The sequence below is a fragment of the Marmota marmota genome, unplaced genomic scaffold (assembly GCF_001458135.2).
Source record: "Marmota marmota marmota unplaced genomic scaffold, marMar, whole genome shotgun sequence".
NCBI lineage: Eukaryota > Metazoa > Chordata > Mammalia > Rodentia > Sciuridae > Marmota > Marmota marmota.
The window spans coordinates 47,543,401-47,549,400 of record NW_025999990.1 but is presented as its reverse complement, the minus strand read 5'-3'; positions in this window follow the sequence as shown (position 1 = coordinate 47,549,400).

Here is a 6,000-nt window from a genome sequence, read left to right as displayed (position 1 = left end):
TATATATATATATATATATATATATATATATATATATATATATATATATATACATATTTTCTTTGTCCATCTGTTGATGGGTACTTAGGTTGGTTCCATCATTTGGCTATTGTGAGTTGTGCCACTATAAACTTTAAATTAATTCTGCCTGAGTGAGATGAAATTTTAATGTAGTTTTGATTTGAACTTCCCTGATGACTTTTTTAAAGTGCATAGCAACTAAATTAAATTTCCTTAATTTAACTTATTGATGATGTCAGTAAAACAAATAGAGAAATTCAAGTTAAATCCCATACTTCACACTGTAGGTAAACTCCAAGTTAAAAAAACAAGGTCGGGGTGGGGATAGGGATGGTGGTTTTAATTCTTATAAATGCTTTGAAAATGTTGATATATATACAGGATATGGATTTATACTCCAGGACAGCTAACAAGGAAGAAAAAGGTAACAGATGTCAGCACAGGAAAATTTGCCTTCTATGGGCAAATCGTCCTGCATCACCTAAAAGAGAAATGAGACAAACTTTTATAGTTAGGCAAATGACAAAGAATTTAAATAAATATATGTCACTATGATCCAAGTAAATGGATAGTTGAAATAAATGTATAAGGCAATTCACAAACGTGATTTATAAATTTTGGGAAAATGTGTAATCCATATATTTGATTAATATAAGAATGTTCATAATGATTAAGGGAAACACTGAACACCCAAGTAGACAAACATGTAAAGCTAAATGTAGAAAAACAATTCACAAATATTTCTTACATTTATAAGAACACATACATTAGAGCATAGTATATCATAAATAATTATTAATAGTTCAGATTTTTTCCAGGCATTTCTCCTATCCATCTCTCAAATTCTGAGGTCTTCTCCTAGCCTGCCCTACTCTCAGGATCTTCCATCAATATGAGAAAAGGAAGACAAAAGGGAAGGATAGCGATCATGACCTTGGGAAGAGTTCGCAGGGTTTCTATCTTGTTTCTGGAGGAGACAGATTGAGAAGCTTCTGTGATGTATGAAAGAAGGGATGAGGGGAAAAAAGAGAGTTTTCTGAAGTATTATGGAAAACTGATGTAAGCCCAGTAGCTTACTTAATATATTCCATGGGATGCATATACTGAGTTCTTTAGATTCCTCAATGTCCAGAATAAACAGTGTGGGTCATGGTCACATGCTTTACACATGACCCCAGAGATACAGGATAGCATCTTTATAAAGATAGGAGATATTCATAAGGAGGGAAGGGAGGAAGAAAGGAAGGAACAAGGGGAGAGACAAAGGGAGGCTAAAAATTTTTGTTATCTCTGAGTAAATAATAATATATCCAATAATCTTGAAAATTTGTTTGTATTTTATTTTTTTAATATTTTTTAGTTATACATGGACACAATATCTTTATTTTGTTTATTTGTTTATTTATTTGTATGTGGTGCTAAGGATCGAACCCAGGGTTTCTCACGTGTGAGGCGAGCGCTCTACCACTGAACCATAACCCCAGTCCCTGTTTGTGTTTTAGATGTTATATATTTATTTTCATTACTTCTCCCTCAGGAAATGTAGAAAAGTAAGAGGAAAATATAAGACATTTTTATAAGTTTTGTTACATTGGTTTTAAGAGTAGTATTTTTAAATCTATTTTTATAACACCAGAAAAGTCATCTGAATAAGAGAGGATTGACTTATAGTCTTTTCAAAAATATAAAATTATTTTTATAGTTTTAATATCTGTACTTAACACTTAGGAGTCATATTATCCATTTTAGCTATAGAATATTGAAAAGGAAAATTGCAGTTAATATTTAAAAAAAAGAAAGGTGGTAAATCTCATTAAAAATCTTTGAAGCAAATGTCAGGAAGAAGGGATGTCTTTTTTTACACAGAAGTTTCAAAATATATCATTGAGTTATGTTTTTTTTTAAATCAGTACAAAACTTTTTCATTATAAATAAATGCCTTTTTACATTTTCTATAGCATTTTGTTGTACTCCAACAATGAAAAATAATGATATCCCCATATGCACTTCAGCAATGCTTATTCAATCCTGGTGAGCTGAATGTCTGTGCACCAATACCTTTTGACGTTTATATCTTTAACTTGGTCCTCATAGCAAGTGGAGGGTATATGCCATAGATATGCTTGAGAAATCCAAATGGAATGGGAATTGTAATGTGTACAAGATACCCCAAACTATAAATTCTGACACCTTTGGGCAATTTATCATTATACCATGTATATAACCTAACACCACATCCAACCTATGGTCATTAATGTCCTTCTATTTCATGGTGAAACCAGCTTCCTTAGTGGTCATGCAAAAACACCAAATTTAAAAAACATCAGAAGCAAATTTGTGTATGGCATTTAACCTCCTATGGACCTGTATAGCAGAACCAGTATCTTAAAACCTACAGAATTTCTGCCCATCTGTGAGATTTCATGAATGCCTAGTGCAAAAAGGAGGTAGTGAAAGATTAATGATGTAGAGTGGACATTGGGGACACTGAAATAAAATATTTACTGGAGTTTGGAAGCAGAAATAAAATCTTTTAAGTCTCAAATTCACTTTGTAGATATTATACGTGTCATCTGCTATCTAAGATGGTTCAGATATTTCCAGTGACATATTCTAAACTACACATAGCACTCAATCAATGCTAGGTAGAGGAATATATAATATTTCCTGTTATATTACATAAAGTAATTCTATGAGAACATCACTAGTCTTGTTTCAGCTAAGAGGGTTCTTAGAAGAAAGACTATTCCAATTGGCAATAGATTATCTGGGGGAAGGTGTAGGAAATGCTGTATGCTGTCTTCTCTTCTGGGTAATTCATGGTGCATACCAGTATGTCAAATACTTTGAGACATCCTCTGTAAAGATATATTTTATATTCACATAAACTACTGTTCCCCAAAATTACTTGACTATGATTTTTTTCATGTAAAACATTTTCATTCATGTATATTCCAAAAACACTCTTTAGGTAACTTAGATCAAGGGAAATGCCCTCATTCCAGTGTTAAATCATCTTGACATTGACTAGCCACCATCCTCAAAACACTTAACAATGCCACAATGATCCAGTTCCAGCCAATGACTGTGACCAGTGATCTCCAGCAGCTGACCCACCAGATAATCAGTGTACATGAAAATTCACTCTCCAAAGTTAAGGCTTGAAATACACATCCTGTTCTCTTATCTATCAGAACAAAGAACATAAGCAGAGATTCATTGTTCCAGAAAAAAATGTCATGAAATGATAAAAATGATCAACCCCAGAGCCAATTCATAGATGTTAGAAACCTTTTGCAAGCAGCCTCTATCTTAAAAGAGAATGGAAAAGTAGATCAAATTGATGGGGTAGAAGGATCAAAACAAGGCATCCATCACATTCTCCCCTTCATAAGTCAAATGGAATTTTTTCCTATTGACTTTGGTTAAAATAGGGAAACGTGGACAAAATTAATCCAATGAAATGTCATGGGATGAAGTCATCTGAGAGAGTGCCTGGGGAAACAAAAAGCATACAGTCACCTTTTGGAAGATGACAAATTTTCTAAGGCCTTCATGAGGAAGAAAGAAAATGAGAAACAATATTTCCATATTTGGAATTTAAGTATGATTGTAAGAGAAAAGACCATAGCTAAATTTCTTCATATAATTTACTTCCTTTTTTTTTCTTCCAACTTGTTCTTTTTGCTCTATTTTTATTCTTTTTGATTTGGGGACTGTATCGGTCAAGGTTGAGCCAGAGAAATAGAATCAATAGAGAATATATGTTAATAGATTTATTGCAAGAAATTGGCTAATGTGATTATGGGGGCAACTAGAAATGATGAAAAAATCCATAGTGCAGGCATTGAGGAAGGATGAGCTGAAATTGATAGGCAGAACTAACGCACAGCAGAGTTTTATCTTCATCAGGATGCCCGAATCTGCTTTTAAGGACTTTCAAGTGACTGAACCCATCACACAGGTCATATAGGATTAACTAGGATTATCTCCCTTTCTTAGAGTTTTCTGCTTATGGAATAGTTTTTACGTATTTAAAAACTTCACAATAATGCCTACATTCACATTTGGATAAATGATGGGATGATAGCCTATCTGAGTTGACACATAGAACTCATCATCACAGGGACACGTGGGTTCATAGATATATTGGTGAGATTATTTAAAAGATTTCTAATTGAAAAGGTTTAGGTGCTAGATATCTATTAATCACCCTTCTCCAACACACAGCACATCAACTGATGTGATAACATGCAATATCCAACACAATTATGGAATATTTCTTAGGTATCAACTAGATGTTACACAACACCAGAAAAATGTTCATTATCTCTAGCAATTAGAGAAACGCAAATCAAGATACCGTCTCATTCCAGTCAGAATGGCAGATATTATGAAGACAAACAACAATAAGTGTTGGCGAGGATGTGGGAAAAAAAGGCACACTCATACATTGCTGGTGGGACTGCAAATTGGTGCAGCCAATATGGAAAGCAGTATGGAGATTCCTTGGAAAACTTGGAATGGAACTACCATATGGCCCAGCTATCCCTCTCCTCTATACCCAAAAGACTTAAAAACAGCATACTACAGGGTCACAGCCACATCAATGTTTACAGCAACACAATTCACAATAGCTAAACTGTGGAACCAACCTAAATGCCCTTCAGTAGATGAATGGGTAAAAAAAAATTGGCATATATTCACAATGGAATATTACTCAGCAATAAAAGAGAATAAAATCGTGCAGGTAAATGATGCAGTTGGTGAAGATAATGCTAAGTGAAGTTAGCCAATCCCCCAAAAACAAATGGTGAATGTTTTCTCTGATATAGGTGACTGACTCATAGTGGGGTAGAGAGAGGAAGCATGGGAGGAATAGACAAACTCTTGATAGGGCAGAGGCATGGGAGGGGAAGGGAGGGGGCAGGGGGTTAGTAATGATAGTGGAATGTGATGGACATCATTATATGAAGACATGAATTGGTGTGAGCATACTTTATATGCAGAGATATGATAAATCGTGTTCTATATGTGTAATAAGAATTGTGATGCATTCCGCTGTCATGTATTTAAAAAATAAAAGCAATTAAAAATAAAATTAAATTTAAAAAAACAGCAAGATCACATTGTCTCACATAAATGCAGACTGTGTGGTAGACTACCCAGGGCTGTGTGATGGCTCTTCTGTCTCATTAGTGGTTTAGGATCCTATTTTTATTGCATCTTCTGGTCCATTCCCTTCTCTTCCATCATCAAGGGTAATCCACCATCCCAAGATAACTTCTAGAGCACTAGTCTTCATTTCTGTTCTGAAGGCTGGTCCTCTCCTCTTTAAAGATCTTTCTGGAAGTTCCACATGTTTGCTTCTACTTCACTGTCTAGAATTTAGTCATATAGCCCCCAAAGTATGGTAGGGAATTTCATCTCCTGGAACCAGAGAACCTTTGGGGTTCTGTCACCAAGAAGCAAAGGGAAAACGAATGTTGCAATAAGCAACTAGTATCTCTGCCTCAAGGTGACCTTCAAATTCTTAAGAACATTTTATAGTTTGAAACTTAGATGTGGTCCCCACCTTGTTAGAATGGGAGGTGGCAGAAACTTTAAGAGGTGAGGCTCTGGGAGGTTTTGAGGTTATTAGGGGCATTGCCTAAAGGGGTTGTGGGACCCTGGTCTCTTCCTCTTGCTTTTACTTCTTAGCCATCAAGTAAGCAGTTTCTTCCACCACACACTCCCTCCATGGTGTGCTGCCTTGCCACAGGCTCAAAGAAATGGGACCAAAAATCATGGACTAGAACCTCCAAAACTATATGCCAACAAAATCTTTTCTATTTATAAGTTTGAGGATTTTGTTATAGTAAAAGAGAAATAACTAACAGAGCATTTGGCCTATTGCAGTTAGGCTAGTGTAACCTCTGTAAGATTGATTCCTAAGAGTGAGTTGAGTAGGTATAATGAGTATTCATCAGGTGTATTTGG